This window comes from Haematobia irritans, chromosome 5, assembly GCF_050003625.1.
Source record: "Haematobia irritans isolate KBUSLIRL chromosome 5, ASM5000362v1, whole genome shotgun sequence".
Classification (NCBI taxonomy): Eukaryota; Metazoa; Arthropoda; class Insecta; order Diptera; family Muscidae; genus Haematobia; species Haematobia irritans.
The window spans coordinates 41,528,324-41,546,040 of NC_134401.1; the positions used below are offsets into that span (position 1 = coordinate 41,528,324).

The 17,717-nt window shown below is 32.2% G+C and overlaps 1 protein-coding gene across 3 annotated transcripts in view; it reads right to left on the reverse strand.

Annotated features, from left to right (window-relative positions):
• Positions 1–8,375: 8,375 nt before the first annotated feature.
• Positions 8,376–17,717, reverse strand: part of prom (prominin) — a 101,552-nt gene continuing 92,210 nt past the window's right edge. The window contains exon 17 of one of the 3 annotated variants that reach the window (XM_075311073.1): positions 8,376–8,466. The gene's annotated coding sequence lies outside the window, so the exon portion shown is untranslated. Of the gene's footprint in view, positions 8,467–12,761; positions 12,901–16,893; positions 17,035–17,717 lie in introns of those variants that run through there. The other 2 variants (XM_075311072.1, XM_075311070.1) reach the window with 2 other exon arrangements.

Below are 17,717 nucleotides of genomic sequence, written 5' to 3' on the forward strand. Positions count from 1 at the left end.
CCCTAGATTTCGGCAAGACTTTACAGGAATATTTTGGTTTTAATTTATAATTTTGATTATTTCAGGAAAAGTAATCGCGAAAATAAAGTGATTTTCAACTCGAAAACCGAACATAGTATCCACCTTAATGTAGTATCACAATGAACTGATTAGTTTAATATGACGTTCTCATTAAACATGTTTTGGGGTTTGAAATGTTTTCCTTTTATAAGAATTTAAAACAAATCTTTTTCTCCATACAAAAAATCAAGTTCAAACACAAGTTTTCTTCAAAAACACGTCCATTTTAGAATGAGGATCCACCTAATTTGGAATATGCTCTGACTAAACATACTATTTTCAAAATATATGTCAAATTATTGAAATACATTTCATAGAAAAAAAAAAAACGAATAAACAAAGGCTTTAAAGAACTTAGGTATGTGAAAATTATTTAAAAACAAAATTCTTTGTGGTCGCGGTATTTATTTGAACAAACGTTGCATATATTTGAATTTATAGTAAATGGGAATTTCTAGTTTCCATGGTAATTGTTAAACTAAAGCATCAACTCGGTATGAACCCAATAAACACAGGATGAGCGTTTTTCAAATGCAACAACTTTTCAGTTTGAGGGTAAATATAATTTTCAACATAAATTCAACTTGACTTGAAATAGCTCATCTTCAATATATCTTCAAATTGTTTGCGAATTACTTCCAATTTGCCAAAATGTTTACGAAATCTTTGAAAAGGTGTTGAAGATAATATGAGAAAACTTTGACAAAACACTACCCTAAAATGCAACGAAAAAACCATGTGGTTTTCAATACTTATTTGTGCAACGAAGTTCGTGGTCAATTGCAAGAAATAAAAAAAAAAGGAAAATTTTAGACAAATAACCAAATAGTTTTTAATAATAGGTAAGTGAAAATAAAAAATGAAATAAAACTTTAAGGAAGTCACTAAATGTATATCTCTTTGTAGAAAACTAAAATTATGGATTTTACGTTCTTGAAAACATTAAAAAGCTGACAAATGAAAAAAAGGTGAACAATTAACTGGAACTGCTTCAAATAGTTTATAATAATTGGTACGTCAATATGAAAAATTAAATCAACACTTTAAAGAAGTCACTAAATTTAAATCTCTTTGCAGAAAACTAAAATCTTTGGATGTTACATTCTTGCAAACAATAAGAAGCCGACCAATGAAAAATGAGTGGCTTATCGACAAGAAAAAGTTTCCAGAAACATTACAAGTGCAACCAATTAAAATTGTTAAAAACAACAAATTGTTGAAATCAACAACTTCTGGATGAAAATGTGCATCACATCGTCAGTTTAATTCATATGCTATTATCAGTTTAAAATGGATATTTTGTGAATTCCTTCTTCTGGAAATCAATTCTAACACGCGGTCCAGTACGTTCCTAATTTCAAATTGCCCGCATGTTAATACATTTTAATGCTGTTTTATGACACCAAAAGGAAGGAAATCGAATTATCAATGCAAAAGTGTTTACTAATAATGTTTAAGATATTTAAAGTTTTGTTGTTTGTTTTTTTTTTTTGTTCTTATTTGTTGATATGTTTAATCAATTGGTATTGTAGTGTATTATGTAGTGTAGTGTATTATTATATATTTTTTTTGATGAAAATGAATAAATTATACAAAATTCATAGAATTTTGGCTTTGACTTTCAATTTGAAGTGGGGATACCATTCATACAAATTTAGGTTGAAAAGTATTTGCAACGATGTTAATTTTGAATTTGACTCGCATCGAAAATTATTTGACAAATTATTGAGTAGCGATGCATTTCAATTTGAGGATAACACTTGAGATATTATTGCTACTGTGTTGAATTTCACTGTTGAGGGTAATGTCTGTTTTTTGTTGAGAACCAGAGAATGAAGCCGACCCATTTTTGTCGGCGGCGGCTAACACTAAATTTTTGCCTCCGGCGGCGGCGGCTTGACGGCTAAGCCGATAAAAAATTGTCTGTTCGGCGGCGCAAAATTATCTATTATAAAATCAATTTGAAGTTTTCCCAATTGTAATGTGATTAGTTGTACAACCAATCTTACAATCAAATTTACATTTCATTCAAATTTTTTGAGCTAAATTTTTGTAAAACTATTATAGCAACTTGATACTAATTGATTAAAAGTGGAAAGTTCAAAATTTTGGCAAAAACTATAACAAATATTATTAAATTGTTCTGATATAAATCAATATTTTAGATTAATTGGCGGCTAAATTTGAGTCGAGATGAGTCGACATATTCGGCGGCGGCGTCGACTGCTAAAAACGGGTCGGCGACGGCTAAAATCGGCGGCGCGACTCGGCGGCTTCATTCTCTGTTGAGAACGCGATTTTCTCAACAATTTCTCAACTTGAATATTACCCTAATCCTTTGAAAAAATGTTTGAAAAATTGTTGAAATTTAGCATTTTTCAAACGTTTGTGTTTATTGGGAACCGTGAAACGTTTTGGAAATCGAATGAGGAAACGTGTGAGAACATAAGTGAGCCTGAAAACGGTAATTTTATTAACCGTAAGAAATGCATAGCTATTTTAACTACCGAACTTTTTGTAAGCCCAATGTTATCGATTTTTTTTACATTTCCTCCGCTAATGCCCGTTATACGCCGTCCAGACTATAAGTTTTTCCGGATGGAATGTCTGCAATTGTAAAGAATCTTACAATGTGGCCAATCGATACGAATTGTCGGCGATGACTAAATAATCGACAAATGTGCTATCGATCCCATAAACAAGCACCAATATCATGCTTAACTTCTAGTGTAGCCAACATTTGGGATATGTGCGACACGAACACTGTCGTCCGGATAAAGTTATAACAGGTTGGCTGATAAGTCCCCGGTCTGACACATAGATAGGTTAGCAGAGAAAGAAAATTTTGAACACAACCAATCATATTTAAGCTGCTATAATAATTTAGCAAAAATTTAGCTCAGAAAATTTGAACGAAAAGTAAATTTGTTTGTAAGATAGGTTGTACAACTAATCTCATTATCATTCGATTAACTTCAAATTGATTTTGTAATGGATAATTGTCCGCCGCCGAGTGAACAAATTTATATCGGCTCAGCCGTCAAGCCGCCGCCGCCGGAGGCAAAAATTTAGTGTCCGCCGCCGCCGACAAAAATGGGTCGGCTTCATTCTCTGTAGGTTAGGTTAGGTTAGGTTAAAGTGGCAGCCCGATTAAATTTCACACATTGATGGCGTCGCTAGTATTAAATGCATTTTTTTATATAGTACCAACCTTCAAATGATTCGTGTCAAAATGAATGAATGAATGATTCTGTTAGTCAATTAGTTTGTGAGTTAGCCCGTCTTTTGTGAAGCAACTTTTGTTATTGTGAAAAAATGGAAAAAAGGAATTTCGTGTTTTAGGTGGGTATTAAGTTCGAGTTTAGCCGCTAAAAACGTCATTTTTTCACGATTACTTTTCTTCAATAATCCATTTTAAGGAATACAAACTTTGTGAAAATTTGCTTTGGGCTTTTCCCCATCCAGTTATAATGAAATTTACAACAAATATGTATAATTTCATGCATTTTTCTTACTGATTTACTTTTCACTTTAGCGATTTTAGCGGCTAAACTCGAACTTAATACTCACCTTTTGATAAAATACTGTTTTCTGAAGGGAAAAAATACGGTGGAAGCAAAAACTTGGCTTGATAATGAGTTTCCGGACTCTGCCCCAGGGAAATCAACAATAATTGATTGGTATGCAAAATTCAAGCGTGGTGACATGAGCACGGAGGACGGTGAACGCAGTGGACGCACGGAAGAGGTGGTTACCGACCTCAAACAAAAAAAATTCAAAAAATGATTTTGAATGACCGTAAAATGAAGTTGATCGAGATAGCAGAGGCCTTAAAGATATCAAAGGAACGTGTTGGTCATATCATTAATCAATATTTGGATATGCGGAAGCTCTGTGCAAAATGGGTGCCGCGCGAGCTCACATTTGACCAAAAACAACAACGTGTTGATGATTCTGAGCGGTGTTTGCAGCTGTTAACTCGTAATACACCCGAGTTTTTACTTCGATATGTGACAATGGATGAAACATGGCTCCATCACAATACTCCTGAGTCCAATCGACAGTCGGCTGAGTGGACAGCGACCGGTGAACCGCTCCGAAGCGTGGAAAGACTCAAAAGTCCGCTGGCAAAGTAATGGTCTCTGTTTTTTTGGATGCGCATGGAATAATTTTGATCGATTATCTTGAGAAGGGAAAAACCATCAACAGTGACTATTATATGGCGTTATTGGAGCGGTTGAGGGTCGAAATCGCGGCAAAACGGCCCCATATGAAGAAGAAAAAAGTGGTGTTCCACCAAGACAACGCACCGTGCCACGAGTCATTGAGAACGATGGCAAAAATTCATGAATTGGGCTTCGAATTGCTTCCCCACCAACCGTATTCTCTAGATCTGGACCCCAGCGACTTTTTCTTGTTCTCAGACCTCAAAAGGATGCTCGTAGGGAAAAAAATTGGCTTCAATGAAGAGGTTATCGCCGAAACTGAGGCCTATTTTGAGGCAAAACCGAAGGAGTACTACCAAAATTGTATTAAAAAATTGCTCTTGAAGGGAACTATGTTGAATAATAAAAACGAATTTTGACAAAAAAATGTGTTTTTCTTTGTTAGACCGGGAACTTATCAGGCAACCTGTTATTTCTTATGGGAGAAAAACGTAAAAGTCGATAACAAAGCCTCCAACTCTACACTCAAAAAAAAGTGAACTCTATATTTTACTAAAGCTGATTTAATTCAATTTAAGTTCATGGAATTTTTACGTTTTAAGAATGTTTCCATGACGTTAATCATTTTTTGCGTACGTTAGTTAAAATAACTAAAATAGAGGAAAAAATATACACAAATGAAGCATAAAGATTAACTAAATTCGGGTCTCCCACAAAATAGTTCAGAATTTCTTAAAATTTGTAAATTTTACCATAATGAGCCCATCATGAACTTCGTATGGTACTAAAGACATTTTTGACTCCAATTCAAACTTCGAAATTTTCTTTAACAAGTGAAAAAAATGAATAAATAAATAATAAATTTTCTTTAATTTATCGAAAATTATTTACTTAGTTTTGTGAAATCGGCGTAACAACTACGTTTCCAACATACTTTAGTTAAAATTTTCTAAAATTAATATATTTTTTCTAAAACTAACTAAAATTTTCTTTCCTGCTGGGTTCACTGTTTTTTCAGTGTAGTGGAAATTTCGTTTGAGTGCCAATAAACAATCGGTAATAACAACTCACAGAATTTCCTTTGGCAAATGTATAGAAATGCATTTCTTATGGTTACCCCAAGAAAAAAAGGCAACTAATTTTTTTATAGCCGATTTAACTTTATTTTAGTTCATGAAAATTAGTTGATTTTAGTTCAATCTTGCCAAATGTGAGATTTTTTTTATTTTAATTATTTTTTGCTTATTTTTATGACGTGAACTAAATATGCGCAAAAAAGTTTTATGAAGTTCACAATTTTACTAAATATGAAAATAGTTCATATTTTCATAAAGCGGGCGATGTTTGCTGAAATTGATTTCATAAGTTTCTTAAAAGAGTAAATTTTGCTTAAATTGAGTCTGTCTAGAACTTCATATAGCTCCAACGATATGTTAACAATTTTTAATTCCAATGTTTTCTACTAAAATATGAAATTTTATTAAACAGTAGAAAATATTTATTAATTTTAATCGATTTTCTTCAATTTGGCAAAATATTTTAGTAAAAGTTTTCTAATAAAGGGTGATTTGTTAAGAGCTTGATAACTTTTTTTTTTAAAAAAACGCATAAAATTTGCAAAATCTCATCGGTTCTTTATTTGAAACGTTAGATTGGTCCATGACATTTACTTTTTGAAGATAATTTCATTTAAATGTTGACCGCGGCTGCGTCTTAGGTGGTCCATTCGGAAAGTCCAATTTTGGGCAACTTTTTCGAGCATTTCGGCCGGAATAGCCCGAATTTCTTCGGAAATGTTGTCTTCCAAAGCTGGAATAGTTGCTGGCTTATTTCTGTAGACTTTAGACTTGACGTAGCCCCACAAAAAATAGTCTAAAGGCGTCAAATCGCATGATCTTGGTGGCCAACTTACCGGTCCATTTCTTGAGATGAATTGTTCTCCGAAGTTTTCCCTCAAAATGGCCATAGAATCGCGAGCTGTGTGGCATGTAGCGCCATCTTGTTGAAACCACATGTCAACCAAGTTCAGTTCTTCCATTTTTGGCAACAAAAAGTTTGTTAGCATCGAACGATAGCGATCGCCATTCACCGTAACGTTGCGTCCAACAGCATCTTTGAAAAAATACGGTCCAATGATTCCACCAGCGTACAAACCACACCAAACAGTGCATTTTTCGGGATGCATGGGCAGTTCTTGAACGGCTTCTGGTTGCTCTTCACTCCAAATGCGGCAATTTTGCTTATTTACGTAGCCATTCAACCAGAAATGAGCCTCATCGCTGAACAAAATTTGTCGATAAACACATTTCGAACCGAACACTGATTTTGGTAATAAAATTCAATGATTTGCAAGCGTTGCTCGTTAGTAAGTCTATTCATGATGAAATGTCAAAGCATACTGAGCATCTTTCTCTTTGACACCATGTCTGAAATCCCACGTGATCTGTCAAATACTAATGCATGAAAATCCTAACCTGAAAAGAATCACCCTTTAGTATAATATAAGAATAATAATAATAAGCAAAATAATAATAAGCAAAATTGCCGCATTTGGAGTGAAGAGCAACCAGAAGCCGTTCAAGAACTGCCCATGCATCCCGAAAAATGCACTGTTTGGTGTGGTTTGTACGCTGGTGGAATCATTGGACCGTATTTTTTCAAAGATGCTGTTGGACGCAACGTTACGGTGAATGGCGATCGCTATCGTTCGATGCTAACAAACTTTTTGTTGCCAAAAATGGAAGAACTGAACTTGGTTGACATGTGGTTTCAACAAGATGGCGCTACATGCCACACAGCTCGCGATTCTATGGCCATTTTGAGGGAAAACTTCGGAGAACAATTCATCTCAAGAAATGGACCGGTAAGTTGGCCACCAAGATCATGCGATTTGACGCCTTTAGACTATTTTTTGTGGGGCTACGTCAAGTCTAAAGTCTACAGAAATAAGCCAGCAACTATTCCAGCTTTGGAAGACAACATTTCCGAAGAAATTCGGGCTATTCCGGCCGAAATGCTCGAAAAAGTTGCCCAAAATTGGACTTTCCGAATGGACCACCTAAGACGCAGCCGCGGTCAACATTTAAATGAAATTATCTTCAAAAAGTAAATGTCATGGACCAATCTAACGTTTCAAATAAAGAACCGATGAGATTTTGCAAATTTTATGCGTTTTTTTTTTTAAAAAGTTATCAAGCTCTTAACAAATCACCCTTTATAAGTCTAATTTTGTAAATAAATAAAATAAATATTTAATTATTTTATATCTTCTCTAGTTTTATTAACTGATAAATACCTATTCTCTAAGTAAAACATTAAAACGTTATAATTAATCATTCAACTTAGGTATACAAAAAAAAAACAATAAAATTAAATATTAATTATTTTACTTAAAAAAGTGTAGTTCTTAAAAAAAATGTTATTACTTTGTTGTAAAAATCGTGCATGTGGGCGGTATAAAAACAAACTACCAACATTCAAACATATTTACATGTGAGTGTGATCCATCATCACACCAACTGCACTAGTATATGTGTGTGAATGTAAGTATGGTAAAGGTGTTTTAGTTTTCCATTTTTTTGTTCCCTCTAAGGTTTGGCACTAAGTTTCCTTCACTCAGGAAAAATTAGCGTGAGGAGCGAAACCTTTATTTTCTGTTTTCATCATAACCTCACATAATTCTTCTTCATATTGAGTTTAGGAACAGCAGCAATTTCCTTTACAATATAGTAGCAGCATCACTTTAATTGTTGAGATCATTTATCATATACATGGGATTCGCTGAGTCGCAGTCCACGAATACGATGTCATCATTTGTGGTAGTCCATCGAACAGAACGGACATCACTATATTGAGATCTTCGTTGGGGGAAAAGAATCGAGAAGAAAAGAAAGATTTCAAAAAATCAGAAAAGATGCTATAAACTGTCTGATTTCTTTTTTTTGAAGAAGTAGTAGTGGAATTGCGTTCTTGTTGGTCTGGTAACAACAAAAACTGAAATTTTAATAACGAGAGAACCTGTTAGACGGTGGTGGTGGTGGGGGAGGTGCTGTACGTGGTGGTGTTCGCCGAGCTCTGTAAATAGAAGATCACAACAGTTGTATCACAAGAAGAGATATTACAATTAGCAATTATGCAAACTTACGCTTCAACGGCTTGCCTTGACGATCTTGACGATCTTGATGTGCCATATGTGGTATTATCTTCATCCAAATCAAAATCTTCAGTGTCTCGACGTTGCCTGAAAATAAGAAGATATTCGAGATATATTTCACCTATAATCATGGAAGGACCTCTAAATTCCGGTAAACAGTTCTTGTGAAAATTACTGTTGCATGTCGATAAAAAAAGTTTTGTCATGCATTTCTTATGAGAAAAAAATGTAAAACATCGATAAAACCGTCCCACAGAAATCCAATGCATTTTTATGGGTAGCGGAAATTTCGTTAAAGGTGCATGCCGGGCTTCAAACAGTTTTGTCGGGCGTTTCTTATGGGAGCAAAATGTACAACATCGATAAAACCGTCACACAGAAATTCAATGCATTTTGATGGATGGCGGAAATTTCGTTAGAGGGTTTAAGAAATACATTGGAAACTGTATTATGGGCATAAATCAGGCATTTTTTCCTAAGAGCTGAATATTGAGATTAACCAAATATTTGCTACTCAATATATTGCTAATGAGCGGTGCTAAGTTTGTGTGAAATACTTCCACGACTAATTTTCTCTATTATATTATTTTAAAGGGGGTCATTTAATTGATTCTTTGAATCATTTCCCCAAGATATTTTAGGTTTTGGAAAGCAAGTCCACGCCTTATATACACGCTATTATCGATTTTGTGTATATCTCCATAAAGCCCAATATATAAATCTAACGAAATAAGAAATACATAGACACTTAGAGAATTTTTGTTAGGAAGATGTTGTAGATTGTTAAAAAAATTCCAATAAGAAACGCATACCAACACTGTCTTATCGTCTAACTGTATTATAACATATACAACTTTATGCGCTTTACTCGTACAGACTATCAGTTATTCCGGACGGAATGTCGGTGTTTGTAAAGAATCTTACAATGTGTCGGATCGATACGACTTGTCGGCGATGACTAAATAATCAGAAAATGTGTTATCGATCCCATAAACATGCAGCAGTATCGATTATGCCTTCGGACTTAACTTATATGTGTCCAATGTATGGGATATGTTCGACACGAGCACTGTCGTCCGGAATAACTGATAGTCTGTAAAGCGCATTACGCTAGACCAGCGCACTCTGCTTCAAATCCAGTTACACTAATTACATTTCCTGATGGTGATGAAATATTTGTTCGATCAACGTTACCGACTGTTTACATTTTCTCATATGAGCCAAAACTTTCTTATTCTTTGTGTACATAAATATTACAATACAACAACACTACACATACACAAAATGTCAACTTAAGTGACCTGTAGTGGGATTCTGTATTTCTTCACGATAATCGCATCGTTTACGTTGTCTACGAAAAAACGTGTTTGCACTAACGATCGTGTCATTCTGTAACTAATATGTAGCAACTGTTGTTTTAGCTGCGCTGCGCTTGGCAACCCTGCTACGAAAATGGTGGAATGACAAAAAAAGTTTGCAAAATTGGAAATTGTATGGAAATTTAAAAGAAACACACAAATCCGGAAGAGAAAAATGGGTGATATTCTCAACTTATATGAAATTCCCTTTAATTTAAGACCATTTAAGGCAGTTCCGCCCGATAAAATTCTTAGAACGGCTTAGAACCTTCAGATTTTTAAAATATTGCAGAAAACTCTTTTTGTAATAGAGAAGGGATCAATTTTTTTCCTATTAAAAGTAGCGTACATAATTAAAGACCCTATTTTGCATGAATGAAATTTTCTGCTGATAACGTGAATTCATTAGAGAAAATAAACAACCAAAAAATCTTCGTTGTTTACTTAATGAAGTATTTATTGTTATCTGCACAGAAAACAACACAGCTGATTTTAAACGATTGTAAATGTAGTTTAAAACGTCTACCGAATACCTTGGATGTTATTTTTCTTGTTATCCCATCTTAACGATGCGATTCATCATTAAAATTGAATACAGAATCCCACTACTGCCATTTTAGTTTGACTTTCTAAATATCATGGGGTGTACACACGTTTGCTCGTGACCTTAACTTTAATTAATATGCCTTGCGTGTGATTTAGTGTACCCCTGTGGTTTTTATGGGCAGAAAACAACCAATAGTTTTTGGGAAATTCACCTATAGTTATAAATGGCGGAAATTTTGTTTATATACCTATTACACAGTTTTGTCATACATTTATTATGAGTTTTTTTATAGTCGATAATAATTCCGCCTGGAATTTACTTTAGCAAATATAGCAATGCATTTCTTACAGGTACTGGAAATTATAACTGAAGCTGCATAACGCGCATATAGCTTGTTAGTAAAAATTTCGCTTGAGGTGCGTACTGGACGTAAACGCGGTATGCGCCGTCCAGACTATAAGTTATTCCGGACGGAATGTCTGTGTTTGTAAAGAATCTTATAGTGTGGCAAATCGATACGAATTGTTGGCGATTGCCAAATAATCGACAAATGTGTTAACGATCACATTAACAAGTAGCAGTATTGATTATGCTGTCGGTCATAACTTATAGTGTGGCCAATATTTTCTATAGAAATAAAATTTTGACAAACTTTTTCATAGAAATAAAATTAGCTACAGAAATTAAATTTTGACAAAATTTTCTATAGTAATACAATTTTGATAAAATTTGCTATAGAAATAAAACTTTGACAACATTTTTTGGTGAAATAGAATTTTGAAAATCTTTTCCATAGAACTATAATTGTGAGAAAATTTTTTATAGAAACTTATAGTGTGGCCAACATCTGGGATCCGTCGATAGATTGGACGGCGCAGTATGCAGCTGTACCAGAAATTTCCGTTACTTTTGGTAGGGCGACGTTATCGATTGTTTACATTTTCTCCCATGAGAAATAGATATATGGCAAAATCGCCTTATTGGCATGCAACAGAAATGGTCGTAAGAGCTGCATACATGGATAAAAAGATTGCGATAGTAACTTATAAGGGGAGCCACCGTGGTGCAATGGTTAGCATGCCCGCCTTGCATACACAAGGTCGTGGGTTCGATTCCTGCTTCGACCGAACCCCAAAAAATTTTTCAGCGGTGAATTATCACACCTCAGTAATGCTGGTGACATTTCTGAGGGTTTCAAAGCTGTGGTTTCACTGCAAAATAGAACGCCGTTCGGAATCGGCTATAAAAAAGAGGTACCTTGTCATTGAGCTTAACATGGAAGCGGGCAGCACTCAGTGATAAGAGAGAAGTTCACCAATGTGGTATCACAATGGACTGAATAGTCTAAGTGAGCCTGATACATCGGGCTGCCACCTAACCTAACCTAACTTATAAGGGGATTAAGCTTTATATGAACCTTTAGCGGAAATTTGTTTTTGTTTGACCATGAGAAATATTTTAAAGTGAAGTTTTACGTTGTTATCGATTTTTATATATCACCCTAAAGGCTGGTATGCACCTCTGCCGAAATTTCCGCTAGCCATATGAAATGCATCACTATATTTGTTAACGAAAATTATGGGAGACGTTATTATCGATTTTTGTATTCTACGATCGTAAGAAGTATGCGGGAAATTGTGTTATTGGCACATAGACGAAATTCTGACAAGAGGATGTGTTCCAACAACACAGTTTTCCACGCATTTCTTAGGGTAGTAAAATGTATACTGTCGATAATAACACCTTAAAATTTTGTTTGCAAATATAGGAATGTAGGAAATGTTCACTAAAGCTGCATGCACGGAGGTAATATTAATAAGACAGTTTTACTATGTTTTATGTCCAGTAAATGAAAAATTATTGATAACAGTGTCTAGTAAAAAAAATTTTCGTTAGAGGTGTATATAGCTCGGTAGGGAAAATTTCGCTAGAGAGGCATACTGGGCTTATGGGTAAAAAAAAAAATTCGCTATAGGAGTTTATTAGACTACAGACTGCTATGAAATTCTACGATATTTTCACATCCCATAAGAAAAGCATTTGCTAGCGAATCGCTAGGAATCGTTGTTATTGATTGTTTACATTTTGCTCTCATAAGACATACATACTGAAACTGTGTTATTGGCACTCAAACGATATTTCTCTAGAAGTGCATACCAGGTATAGTGCATGAGTAAACCCGTTTCCGCTGGAAATGCATATTGTCCAAGCTTGACAGATAGCGAGCTTTATGAAAAACGAGACAAAACTATCCTACCGGCTTGCAAACGAAATTTTCACTAGAGCTACACATACTTTGTTTATCAATCACTACAAACATACATATCACTACAAACTTACAAGCCTTTCCTTTTAGCTGATTCGCGATTTTTTACAATATTGGCCACAGCTCTTGTGGTCAACGATACTCGAGATCTTAATTTAGTTGGCGTTCGTGGTAATGGTTGAGCAGGTTGTACATCCCGTCTTGTAGGAAGAATTGGTGTCATCGATTTTCTAGACCGTCCATCTCCACGTCTGGGTTCGCTAGGGCCACGTCGAGTCGAATCGCCTGGAGTTCTCCAGGCTCTATTTTCTTCTTCGTCCATATTAAATTCTTCGGTTCCTTGTCTACGCCTACGTATAAACAAGAAAGTGACACAATAAAAATGTGCAAAATTTATGAGATACATAAATATCGAAAAAACACAAACACATCGTTCGTCATGAGGAGTCCTATACAGACAGAAATAAACCTAAAAAATAATTTTGTCCAACATTAAGTCTGGTATGCATCCACTGTGACCAAAGATGATAGAATTCTACCAAAGATGGTAGATTTTTTTACTGTTTGGTAGATTGGTAGAATTATTTATGTTTTGGAAGATTTTGCAAAATATTCCTCTCTAACTACTTCACAAATTTTCTATTGAAATAAAGTTTTGATAAAATTTTCTATAAAAATAAAATTTTAGATTTTTTTACTGTTTGGTAGATTGGTAGAATTATTTATGTTTTGGAAGATTTTGCAAAATATTCCTCTCTAACTACTTCACAAATTTTCTATTGAAATAAAGTTTTGATAAAATTTTCTATAAAAATAAAATTTTGACAACATTTTTTATAGAAATAAAATTTTGACAAAATTTTCTATAGAAATAAAATTTTGACAAAATTTTTTATATAAATAAAATGTTGACAAAATCTTCTATAGAAATAAAATTTTGACAAAACTTTCTATAGAAATAAAATTTTGAGAAGATTTTCTATAGAAATAAAATTTTGACAAAATTTTCTATAGAAATTAAATTTTGACAAAATTTTGATGCAATTTTCTATAGATATAAATTTAGACAAAATTTTATATAGAAATAAAATTTAGACAAAATTTTCTATAGAAATAAAATTTTGACAAAATTTTCTATAGAAATGAAATTTTGACAAAATTTTCTATACAAATAAAAATTTTGAAAAAACTTTCTATAGAAATAAAATTTTGACAAAATTTCCTATAGAAACACGATTTTGAGAAGATTTTCCATAGAAATAAACTTTTTAAAAAATTTTCTATAGAAATAAACTTTTGAAAAAATTTTTTATAGAAATAAAACTTCGAGAAAATTTTCTATAGAAATAAAATTTTGAGTAAATTTTCTATAGAAATAAAATTTTGACAAAATTTTCTATAGAAAAAAAATTTTGACAAAATTTTCTATATACATAAAATTTTGACAAAATTTTCTATAGAAAGAAAATTTTGACAAAATTTCCTATAGAAATAAAATTGTGACAAAATTTTCTATAGAAATAAAAATTTCAGAAAAAAAATTTTTACCACATATTCTATAGAAATAAACTTTTGAAAAAATTTTCTATAGAACTAAAACTTTGAGAAAATTTACTATAGAAATAAAATTTTGACAAAATTTCCTATAGAAATAAAATTTTGACAAAATTTTCTATAGAAATAAAATTTTAACAAAATTTCTTATAGAAATAAAATTTTGACAAAATTTTCTATAGAAATAAAACATCGAGAACATTTTCTATAGAAATAAAATTTTGAGTAAACTTTCTATAAAAATAAAATTTTGAGTAAATTTCCTAAGGAAATAAAATGTTGAAAAAATTTCCTATAGAAATAAACTTTTTAAAAAATTTTCTATAGAAATAAACTTTTGAAATTTTTTTTTTACAGAAATAAAACTTCGAGAAAATTTTCTATAGAAATAAAATTTTGAGAAAATTTTCTATAGAAATAAAATTTTGACAAAATTATCTATAGAAATAAAATTTTAACAAAATTTCCTATAGAAATAAAAAATTTCAGAAATAAAATTTTTACCACATATTCTATAGAAATAAACTTTTGAAAAAATTTTCTATAGAACTAAAACTTTGAGAAAATTTTCTATAGAAATAAAATTTTGACAAAATTTTCTACAGAAATAAAACTTCGAGAAAGTTTTCTATAGCAATAAAATTTTGAGTAAACTTTCTATAAAAATAAAATTTTGAGAAAATTTCCTAAAGAAATAAAATGTTGAAAAAATTTCCTATAGAAATAAACTTTTTAAAAAATTTTCTATAGAAATAAACTTTTGAAAAAATTTTTTATAGAAATAAAACTTCGAGAAAATTTTCTATAGAAATAAAATTTTGACAAAATTTTCTATAGAAATAAAATTTTGATAAAATTTTCTATAAAAATAAAATTTTGACAAAATTTTCTATAGAAATAAAATTTTAACAAAATTTCCTATAGAAATAAAAATTTGAAAACATTTTCTATTTTCTAATTCTAGAAATAAACTTTTGAAAAAAATTCTATAGAAATAAAACTTTGAGAAATTTTTCTATAGAAATAAAATTTTGAGTAAATTTTCTGTAAAAATAAAATTTTGAGAAAATCTCCTAAAGAAATAAAATGTTGGCAAAATTTCCTATAGAAATAAAATTTTGACAAAATTTTCTATAGAAATAAAACTTCGAGAAAATTTTCTATAGAAATAAAATTTTGAGTAAACTTACTATAAAAATAAAATTTTGAGAAAATTTCTAAAGAAATAAAATGTTGAAAAAATTTCCTATAGAAATAAACTTTTTAAAAAAATTTCTATAGAAATAAACTTTTGAAAAAATTTTTATAGAAATAAAACTTCGAGAAAATTTTCTATAGAAATAAAATTTTGACAAAATTTTCTATAGAAGTAAAATTTTGATAAAATTTTCTATAGACATAAAATGTTGACAAAATTTTCTATAGAAATAACATTTTGACAAAATTTCCTATAGAAATAAAATTTTGACAAAATTTCTTTTTGTTTGGTAAAATTTTCTCCAGTTTTTGGTAGATTATTTTTAGGTTGAGTGGCAACCGTTTATGCAGCTCCTGTGAAACTTCCTGTTGCATGCCAACAATACAGTTAGGTTAGGTGGCAGCCCGATGTATCAGGCTCACTTAGACTATACACTTAGACATTGGTGAACTTCTCTCTTATCACCGAGTGCTGCCCGATTCCATGTTAAGCTCAATGACAAGGGACCTCCTTTTTATAGCCGAGTCCGAACGGCGTTTAAAACCTTCAGAAATGTTGCCAGCAGTACTGAGATGGGATAATCCACCGCTGAAAAACTTTTTTTGTGTTCGGTCGAAGCAGGAATCGAACCCTCGACCTTGTGTATGCAAGGCGGGCATGCTAACCATTGCACCACGGTGGCTCCCGTTTTTAACAGTTTGTCATGTATTTTTTATGGGAACGGAAAGCAAAGAATGCGATAACAACAGTTCGCAGAATTTTTGTAATAAATAAAGTGAAAATACCATCTCTTATGCGCTGTTCGTACAATCAGTTTATCCCTACGATAATTGCCCACACCATAATTTATGTTCGATGTCATAATCGATACTGCAGCTTGTTAATGTGATCGATAACATATTTAAAGATTTTGCTTATCGCCGACACACCTTAGCGATTTCAAACTGTAAGATCCTTTACAAACGCAGACATCCCGACCGGATAAATTTATAGTGTGAACGGCGCATTATGGGTATCGGTAATTTCGTATGAATGCGACCAGACTTGTGCTCCAGACTTGCTCTGCGTTGGTCTAAATCCCAGTAAATATCCGCAGGGAAACCTTTGCTACTAATAAAATTGTTTAAACCGTATCTAAAACCGTCTTGACAGCATACGAACTCAATTCAAGGACATTTTGTTGTCATGCCGATAAAACAGTTCAACAGTTCTGCATTTCTTATGGGAGAAAAATATCAACAATCGATTCTGATGCTTCTCGAATATTTCTGTATCCAAAATATGCGATGGAATACCGTAACGGCTAATGGCGTTTCGCCAAATTAAAATCTATTGTAATTCATAGGTGGGAAATTGGATAGTGTTGCATACCGGGCTTAAGGCAATAGGGCAATGAGTTCGATGAGAAAATAATTAGTCCTTGCAAATGTTGTTATTATGCTTAGATGATCTTGATAGAATTAGGACTCAAAGTGAAGAAAATAGAAATTCAGTGGCTCTATATTTTAGCATGTCTAAAATACTACAATCCTGCTTGGAAATTACTACTACACCTGGTTTCACTTACATAGGTGGTTTTGCCTTAACACTCTGTAGTGGTTGACTCCGCCGTATTGGTTGGGATTGCCTACTACTGCTAGCAGCTCTTGATTGGCTGCGTTCACGTTCACGATTTTGATCCTGATTATCATACTCGTCGTCTAAATTAAATTCTTCTGTGCCTTGTCTTCGCCTAGTGAAGGAAATTATTTAGATAATAGTTACCCCGAAAGAGAGGTCGATAAAGAAATGCTTAATACTCTTAGCTTTAATGCTAAGTAATTAAAAATGTATGAGTTATAGCTCTAAAAATAAGTATACGGGGTTTCCAATGATGAGCTTTTTTGTATACTTCATTGAGTAGGGAAAGGTGAAATGCTTATGGAATGTAACCACGGTTGCCACTGGTGTAAAAAATAATCAAAAAATCTACCAAATTTAAAAAAACATCTTATTTTGAAGTTTTCGATAAAATTTTTGTTGTTAGTATGATTTTTTTTTGTAAGAATTATTTTATTATTTTATTTTAGAAGCTTATTTCAGTATTTGCAATATTATATGTTATGGAGAGATCATATTAGCGACAATTTTTGGGTGTATATCCAATCTTAATTGTTTTAACGATTTTAACAAGAAAATTGAAATGTTTAAAAATATTGAATTTACAGAAACTTTTGTCAAAATTTTATTTCTTTAGAAGTTTTTTTTTAATTTTATTTCTATAGAAAATTTTCTCAACGTTTTATTTCTATAGAAAATTTTCTCAACATTTTATTTATATAGAAAATTTTCTCAAAATTTCATTTTTATAGAAAATTTTCGCAAAATTTTATTTCTAAAGTAAATTTTCTCAAAATTTTATTTCTATAGAAAATT